The sequence below is a fragment of the Nicotiana sylvestris genome, chromosome 9 (genome assembly GCF_000393655.2).
Source record: "Nicotiana sylvestris chromosome 9, ASM39365v2, whole genome shotgun sequence".
NCBI classification, from domain to species: Eukaryota; Viridiplantae; Streptophyta; class Magnoliopsida; order Solanales; family Solanaceae; genus Nicotiana; species Nicotiana sylvestris.
The window spans coordinates 95,445,039-95,455,106 of NC_091065.1; the positions used below are offsets into that span (position 1 = coordinate 95,445,039).

General features: G+C 37.5%; 1 pseudogene; it reads right to left on the bottom strand.

The window, feature by feature from the left end:
- Nucleotides 1-251: 251 nt before the first annotated feature.
- On the bottom strand, nucleotides 252-9,290 carry LOC104245646 (DExH-box ATP-dependent RNA helicase DExH9-like; annotated as a pseudogene).
- Between the last annotated feature and the right edge of the window lie 778 nt (nucleotides 9,291-10,068).

Consider the following 10,068-nt stretch of genomic DNA (forward strand, 5'->3'; position numbering starts at 1 on the left):
GAAATTAAACCATAAGCTTTCTATCAAAAAGTTCTCAATGTGATTCTCCAATGGACCAACTGATGATATAGAAAATAATCACCAATAAGAAGAAAGAAAAAATTCACTCTATTTCTTTTCTTTATGCTTACACAAATTAGACAAAGCAATGCAGTTGCATTGCAAAAGAGGAAGAGCACCCAGTTGACCATTATTCTCTATGAATGTGCGTATTCACTTTAAGAAAACCAAGTAAAAGAAGAGGCATAGAGTGCAAGTCAGAAGGAATTGTTAATTATCTAGTTAATTGAAAAGTCACGCCACACCAAAAAGTAATAATTCCACACTGTACATGCTGTACCCCAGCAGGAAAAAAAGCATAATTGTTTAATTTGCATATCTAACGAACTACACATCAGGCTTAGTTTCGAATTACAGAAAATAGAACCATGAACACCCCTACACTTGAGAGTCACATAATTGGTGGCATAACCTCCATCTTAACTGACCTCTGTTTATGGACCATTGACAGAAATGCCTCAATCTTATATCTACAAATACAGAGATGCCGCAAAGACAATGTCCCTCTTGATCTTGGCAACGGCCTCTTTGAATTTTGCCTCAAGCCCAACATCCCCAATGGCTTTCGCAGCTTCTATTAGCTGCTGAAGAACTTCCTCCAGTCTCCTGATAGCCCTGATTAAACTGCCCTCAAACACCTGAGTAATTTCCATAATCTCATAAAACTTAGATCCTCCAGCCCAGGCATAGACAGCCTCCATGATATCAGGTCGGAATGAACTCACAAAGTTCTCAACATCTATTTGGACCTATTGAAAGAACAGGAAGAGTTAGAGAATCTTTACAAGTAGTTGCTCTTTTGGTTGCGGAAAATGGAAGGTCTTCGATAATTAGTTTCTCAACTCACACTGACAATTGAATCAGCTTCCCCAAATTAAACTCATGTTACTAATAGTGAAATAAATGCTTAATTGAGCCCGAAAAACAGAAAATTGGATAATAACCTAATGACAAGCTCATTCAGCTATGGTATACAATACCATAAATATCAGGCTTTATCAGCACAATCATTCACATGATGCATACCTTGCTATCGAGCTGAACTTTTGCAACCTTCCGAGCTATATCCTGTACTGTGCAAAGAGCAACTCAAGCTCTTCCCGGGGCTTTGGGGCATCCTGAAGCTTTTCTTGCCACACAAAACAAGAGAGAAGAGATACAAGCTCCTCCACTTCAATTTTGCCGAAGGTCCCATTCAACATCAATTCAGTCAAGGTCAATTCATCTGCACTGCTTATTTCACAGGCAATCTTCACTCTAGCACTTTCCTTTTTTATGTATCTGCATAATTCCCAACATTATAAGCACTTCCATGTGATCCACCAATCAGAGCAAAGTCATAAAGAACAAAAGAATTCCAGAGCAACAAACCATTAGAATACATAGCATGATGAAGAAGCCAGTACAACACCAATCAGAGGGAGAGGAGTGTATTGCAGAAACATAGATGGTTTTCTCTCTGCTGAAGCCTCTTTTGCATTAATATTTATCCTAATTTGTAACAGCTCAATCCACTAGTGATATTGTCCGCTTTGGGCCTAGGCCCTCACGGGTTTAAAACGCGTCACTAGGGTCTAAGGCTTGTTAACTTATATACCCAGAATCCCTCCTGTGTTTTGCCGATGTGGGACTCTGTCTAAAGTCTAGGGTGTTACATACACCCTCTCTTATGGACTCAGCGTCCTCGCTGAGGTTTGCCCCACCGCATGGGATTCGCCTAGACTCGGCACTGAGGTATGCCCCACCTAACTGAAATTCGCCTAAACTCAGTTGAACTCTGACCCATCATCGGCACGACCGACACAAGAGTGGCTCTGATACCATTTGTAACAGCCCACTAATGATATTGTCCGCTCTGGGCCTAGGCCATCACGGGTTTAAAACGCATCACTAGGGTCTTAGGCTTGTTATCTTATATACCCAGCATCCCTCTTGTGTTTTGCCGATGTAGGACTCCGTCTAAAGTGTAGGGTGCTACATACACCCCCTATTATGGACTCAGCGTCCTCGCTGAGGTTTGCCCCACCGCATGGGATTCGCCTAGACTCAGCACTGAAGTTTGCCCCGCCTAACCGGGATTTGCCTAACTTTGTTGAACTCTGACCCACCATCAGCATGACCGACACAAGAGTGGCTCTGATACCATCTGTAATGGCCCAGCCCACTAGTGATATTGTCCATTCTGGCCCAAGGCACTCACGGGTTTAAAACGCATCATTAGGGTCTAAGGCTTGTTAACTTATATACCCAGCATCCTTCTTGTGTTTTGCCGATGTGGGACTCTGTCTAAAGTCTAGGGTGTTACTTAATTAAACAAACATTTGTCATACCACAGAGAAATAGATAAGATCATTTCTCCCAGTGGTTTTCTCTCCAAAGAAGGCTACTTATTTGTGGCTCATTGTCTACGTTGTCAAAGCCAAATACATCCATCAAAGTACCACATATCAAAGGAAAAGGATCAGAATTAGAGTAAATATTTGGGAAGGTGACAAGCACATTACAACATTAGAAGCATGTTATACGTCAGTAAAACTTTGAAAAGGTAAACAAAATGGCTATATGATTTTGAAGTCGAAAGTGAGAAGAAAAAAGAAAAAAATAAAGCAGTTCAACAATTAGAAAAGATTTAGTAAGATATATAAGAGGAAACAATAAAATACGAACAGCAGGCATACTCTAATTTTGACAACTGCAATAGCCAACACAGTGCATCTTCAAAGAAGAAACAGAGCCTGCCTGTAAAAACAATATGAGGTTCATAAGGATAGAGAGGTGAATTTACCCAAGTCTCCTGAGAACTCTTTTCCTTGCTTTATATTCATCTTTGAAAGCCAAGGTAGTTGAAGTACGCATTGCTCTCTTAATTGATTTGATTTTGCCAGTAAGTTCTTTCTTCTTATGCAAAACCTTAAGCTTTTCTTTTATAAGGGGAGACGTTGCTATCCCGTGCTCTTCAAACAGACTCTCCAAGGCTTCTATCCTACTTGCAGCCTTCCTGTACGAGTTACTTTGAACCTGCATCGAATGAACACAAAGCTAATATGCCAGCAGGGTAATACCGGCAAGTTGGGGGGGGGGATGTAGACTCTGGTTTTGACCTTCATGTCATCTTCCGGGTGCAAGAGAGGCATGCCCTCTCTTGAAAATCTATTGAGAACTTCAGAAACCTTCTTTAGTGTATTTTCTCGAGCTCCCGAAGGTAAAAGATCCTTTGGAATCACAAGACGGACACTGCTCAAACTATCAATCTGGCAATAAATTGTTTAGCAGAGAATACAGTAGGTACGCCACACAAGTGGAACACAAGCACAAAATTTAATTTGCATGTTTATCGGTGTAAAAGAAAGCAAATTGATGTCATTTACCATTTATACATTTTCACTTTCACGGCCTAATAGAGAGCAGATACATGCAACATATGATTAGATAGAAAAGATCTTCGAAATCTATGACGAGCCCCAGAAATCAGATGCAGAAAGAGAAGGAAAAAAGTTAGAAAAAGTGATCACACTGCAAAAGAAGAATCACACATACGGCTAGGATGTTCCCGGAGTGCTAGCAGTTAAGACGTCCTCTACACCATAACTCCATCCATAATAGTTTTGGTAGCACTTAAGGTAATACAAGAGGATGTAAACCTAATTTAAAAGGTGAAGAAGCATTATTGTTCTCAATGTTCTCTTAATTTTTTTTGTAGATAAGGTAAGATTTAATAATCTCCTTAATTTTTCCTTATTGATAGTAAAGTTGCACCGCAAATGACCAAACCCTCAACTAACTTATTGAATAGTTGAATTGAACAATACTTTAGAAACACATCATTCAAGAAAAACACCTATAAGCCTGTGACATCAAAATCTAAGACTTCCTATCAAGTCAGAATCCTAGTACCGCTCCTCGGCACAAGTATGGGTAACTCTATCCAACAAGGAGTGAAAAAATCACCTAGCATTTATTTGCCTCTATTTGGATTGAACCCCAATTTTCCATGATTTTCATCCGAATTCATTGACCGTTAGGTGACACCGTTGGTTGTGCAAGTTAGAAGTTATTTGTTCATAGTAGAACAATGGATGAGGGCTTGGCACAATTTAAAGATTGTTGTGGCAGACCATCATCTTCAATTACAAAATTTAATTCTTGTAATCAGATATTGCTAGCAGCAAAATATGCGTAAGGAGCTTACCTGGGACAAAGGAAGAGAAACAATAGCTGGTTCCCCAGCATTCTTCAAGGGAACAATTTTAATTGTCTTTCTACCAACATCATCCTTCTGCATTATACATCTCGTAAGTACATCTACTGTATAGTTTGCATCCTCCGGTTTTTTGTTTACATCATCTGAACATAATATTCAAGTTAAGGTTAAGAATCTAACTAGCATGATAACCCAACTAATGTCCAATTAAATCTCATCTCACCTTCAGAAAGACCTTTCGCCCTTTCAAAATTAATTATTACTCCCCATGTGAACTCTTCCATGATGGAGAAGGTTGGAACATCAACGCCATCCTTCGTACACTCAATGCGTACTAGCCTACCAAGCTGCAAGAAAGGTAAGCAATATTTTGGGGAGAAAACAATCTTGTGTACATCCCTCTTCAAGCTCTTATATTGTTCTATCAAATTCAAATATCTCTCAACGTTGTCTCCTTCTTCAATCATAATTGAGTCTCTCTCCTCTTTAAGAATTTTTGCTTGTTTCTGGCAAGAAAAAGGAAAAATAAAAAGAAAACCCAAAAGACCTTTAGGGAGAGGGAGCCAGGAGTTGAGTCAATTGACAAACCTCAAGATCAAGAATTGCACGATCTGCTTGAAATTGATAAAATGAGTTACGGAGCAGATTTTCGGGATCATCACCTTCACGCCGCATTTGATTTAAAAGCATGTTATAGCTTAAATGGAAGGCACTGATATAAACAACATAGGAGTCAAATACAACGTTGAAAGTGCTACACGATGATTTAAAAACTTTTTTGTGTGTGGAGGAGGGGGGGAGGGGGCGATAAGTACGACAATGATAAAACGGCTTTGCTCATTTATTTAACCAATTGTTCATTTTTCAGTAGTGCCAAATAGTTGTATAGTTGTCATCAATGCATTATTTGCAGTCTAGATCAACGCAACATAAATATTAATCAATGTCTTTTTCCTTTATAGAAAAAAGAACATATTTCTGATCCTCCGAGAAAAAGAAAGTAATTTTACTCAGAGAAGTCTTGACTTAAATAAGAATTCAAATTGGCACCTTTGTAATGCATCAGCACTTCCCTTTAGCATGGATTTAGCTGTAGGAGGTTCAAGCTTCTCATCAACCATAAGGATGCAGATCCCACGTTCATCAATTCCCCGACGGCCAGCACGACCACTCATTTGAATATACTCACCACTGGATATCCATCTAAACTTGTCTCCATCAAATTTGCGAACATTCGTAAAGACAACAGTTTTTGCAGGCATGTTCAACCCTATACTGAAGGTCTCTGTGGCAAACAAACACTAGAAGAAAATAATATAAAGCGACATGATCAGTATTAAGCTTAGAAAAATCTCTTACAGAGGATAAATGTGTGTGTGCAAATACCGTATCTCTGTGGAAGTACTTAGAGATGAGGTGGAAGAAATCCGGAACAAAAAATACTGAAGACATGATATATATTACTCCGACACATTCATAGAATGATGGAAAAAATTATATATCGAAGGAGAGCCTTAGCAGGCATTGGACAATTAAACAGGAGTGTCGGTTCCTACTTAAACAGGAGTGTCGGTTCCTACTTAAATAGGAGTGTGGCCCCACTATGAAAGAGAACTTTCTATCCAAAAACAGAAGGCTGCCTTAATAACCAAAGCATCATTCTGTCACTTAGTTGAGCTATTAGTATCTATCAAAGGTTTAAAAAGTTTGCGTAGCTTGAGCATTCTCCTCTACTTCATAACTGCAGAAAAATCTCAGGACATAAGATAAAGAGATCTTTAAAAGCAAACATAAAGCTAATCAACTTCTTCATGGAGTGCATGAAGTCAAGGAATAACTTAAAATCCTTCTCCTAATAGGAATAACTCTTCGAATCAATTAAAAACTCGGTTCTCCCTACCTTGATGAATCCTTCTTGGAACAGGATTTCAATCACTTCTTTCAATATAGGAAGCAAACCAGAGTGATGCACACCAATTCCACGTTTCAATAGGGGAAGCATATTCAAAACCTGCAATGTCAAATATAAACATCAATCATTAGTAAGTACTGTTTCCAAACATCAAATATATGAAACATTATACTTATCCCATAACTGCACCTATTTCAACCCCTAATCCCAGACACAAGGATACATGGTGAAAAGAAAACAATGGTAGTACTTACTAGGAAGAGAATCTTAGTGCTTCACTTGTAACCACATATAAAATCTCACCTACTGGCAACAATAATAAAGAATAGATATAATATGCTCACCTGGGGCAGTTTTTTATCATCATCCGACAACATGTCCATAGCACTCCAGAAAATAGTTTCAATATTCACCTTCTCATCGTCATTGTTAAGATCCATTTTTGTCATCTATTTCCATATTGAAAAGGCAGAATAGTTGGCTTATTAAACCAAGAACCACACTATTCAGACAGAAATAAATGTTCTCATATGACATCAAATAAGAAATCCATATAATTCTAGGCAACAGAAAGTTGGTGCAAAGGTTGATGGAAGAAAATATACTGCTACGGAAAAAATATCATGTCAAAAGTTGATGGCATGTTCTCTTCTCTCTGGCCAGACAAAAAGAAGATATAACAGAGAAAAAATCAGGAAACCCATGGGCTAGTTTGTCAACCATGTAGTACAGCAATATAACCATTTAAAAATTATAAGCTTCAGTAGAAGGCATAGAACATACTTGCATTGCTAGAAATTCACATTCTCTTTTGCTGAAGCTGAAACATATTGCAGGATCATATTGCCGCTGAATAATCATTTTAACCATCTTGAATATGTCACTATCCTCGCCAGATTTGCAAACAACCAGACCCTTCTGATACTTGTCATTCTCTCTTTTCTTATCCCCTTCATTGGCTGGAACAATAGCATTCAAAGCTTTCTGAAAACTATCCTCACGAAACTTCCCTTTTTCATCAACCACCAAGTATAACCCATCACACCAGAAGGAAATATATAATGCTGAAGTGGAGTGGGTCGATAGTTCGTATAAACAATGTGACATGGTTGCTGAAGGACCTGCACTATGATAAACCATGTTAAAATCCCACCATAAGATGCACAAACAGGATAAACTTTCATAAAATTAGTATCTCAGCAAAACAAGGATAATTCAAGATCAATCTTTCTCCTTGACCCTTCAATACATAACCCTAACATGTTTTGTAGTTCCCCATATCCAAAAACATTGTTATGTCATCCTCTCATATCTAAACACATGCAAAAACTATCTACTTCATGAAGCAGCAAGGTTTGTTTTTATATTACATTTTTTTTCTTCTTTTTTTTTTCTTCTTTTGAAGAAGTTTTTATATTATTTTCTATACTTGAGCAACATCATTATGATAAACAAGGTCTCAAACAAAAGACCAAAGGCAATCAAAAAATACCATTATTCCAAATATATATTAAAAACCGCCCCAGTAAAGATTCAGCAAAGGTCATTTTATTAAAGTAGGAAATCATATCTGTAAGCATATCAAATGGCTTCTAGCATCAAGCATACCGATTAACTTCAAGGAACTAAAACAAGTCATTGGTACCTTTGCAACCCAACCAGCAAACTCTTTAGCATTGGGCACCGTCGCTGAGAGGAACACAAAGCGAGAATTTTTAGGGGCCATAACAATGCTTTCCTCCCAAACCACACCTCTTTCTCGATCACGCATGTAGTGTACCTCATCAAAAATAACCCAAGCCACCTCCCCTATAACATCTGATCTTTTATACTGCATACTACGCCATATTTCTGTAGTCATTACCTGAAACCAAATCACACCCGAAAGCCAGCATGAATAATAAAAATTATGAGCACAAGAATCAAAAAAGAAACTGGGCATACCAAGCAAGAAGCATTTGGATCAATGGTGACATCTCCTGTCATCAAACCCACATCTGAAAACTCCTCTTTGAATTCTCTATACTTCTGATTACTAAGAGCCTTAATTGGTGAAGTATATACTACTCGCTGGTTATTCTTCAGCGACATGGCAATGGCATACAACGCAACAATTGTCTTTCCCGCTGACGTATGTGCTGATACCTACAGCCACAACTTCAAATTCAGTCCCACCACCATTAAATATACAATATATCTAATTAAGGTTATATGAGATAAGTGTGAAAGTTTAGAGAATATAGAAAGCATAATTTGCCTTAAATGACAAATTATTTCTTACTGGAATGATCCCGGCCCAAATAGAGAACACAACTAATCCAGGATGGAGACTTATTTGATTGATTGATTGATTCATGTAGACAACAACTACGCCTCAATGTCAAACAAGCTGGGGTGGCTATATGAACAATGTATTACTGGCTGCCAGCCTACTCTATTGATTGATAAAATCTAACTATGGGGAAAAATGAAAACTTACCATGACGGATTCACCATTATTAAGGCAATGGATAGCTTCAGATTGAAAAGGGTCGAGGGTAAAAGGGAACTCCTTAGCAGGTGTTTAGTGTACTTGAGGCAAAGTTGAAGAAGCAGAGGGGACATAGCCTTCCGGGTATGATACATCATGCACACATACCACTGCCTGACCCACACCCACTGAACCATTTTGTTTCAGCTGTTTACTTGGAGGTGATATCATGTTACCCTTATTGCAGAATTCTTGCGACTTCCTCTTAAAAGAACCCATCTTTCACTAATACTCCACAAACCTAAAACAAATCAATCAAACAATAATAATAATAAACCATATTCAGTCAAGCTGTTACTTTGCTAACATGCGATATAACACGTGCCACCTGAAATTAACCATTTGGGAATTATAATGAAAAACCTAAACTATTATATAACATGTACAAAACCGGAAATTAGAAAAAAGAAAAATAGTGAGGCAAACGAACTTTGACGTTTTAGCTAACGAAGAAATACTTGTCTGGACTCAAAACTAGAAATTGAGCTCTTTTTTAATAAATATAGCGAAAATCTTCTCAGCTTCTTTGCCTCTCAACTCTCAGAGCAGAGGAAATTTTGTGGACCTAAAAGCTAAAAAGTAGCACCTTGAAAAAAACTGGCGGTCGGCCCGCGATTTTTTAAATGGAGCAAGATAAAAATGGGTTCTAGAAGTTTGGTTTTGGGATCGTCTGAATTGAAGATTGAATGGTTCCGAATATTGGGCTCTTAATTAGCAGTTAGGCCGGGAATAATATGACATTTCAGAAGCCCACGTCTGTTAGTCCATTCGTTAGCTTGGGCTATTTGCATCTATAGTTTGGGCTCGCAATTGAAGTTATACTCACTTTGCAAAAAAAATTGTATGTTTACCTATTTAGGATCAACTTCACTTATTGGGTCTGAAAATTAAAAAATAATTAATCTATAGAGAAATGCATTTAATGCCAATTAAGTCTTTAGTGTAAAATTTGCACTTATCTAAAGTGCAATTAATATTTTTATGCATTTAAGGTCAAATAGGCCTAATGTGCAACCAATGTTTCCATGCACTTTAGGCCAAATAGATCTGAAAAGTAAATTGCCTAGAAATAAAAATGTGTTTTTCGAATTTTAACAATCTAATACACGATTTAACACCTAAATCTACTCCAAATGAGCTCAAATTTGAAACATTGTCTCCAAATATCTTTTCTATTTTTTTCTTAGATTAATATTAGAATGTTAATTTTTAAGCAACAAATTAGGGCAAAATTATGCTATATATATATATATATATATATATTAAAAGCACGAAGACCCGTAGCGAAATATCATTGGTCTTTTTAACCTTTTCAAATGAAGGCCCTTAAGATATGCGCGCGCATGTACCCTATATTAATATATA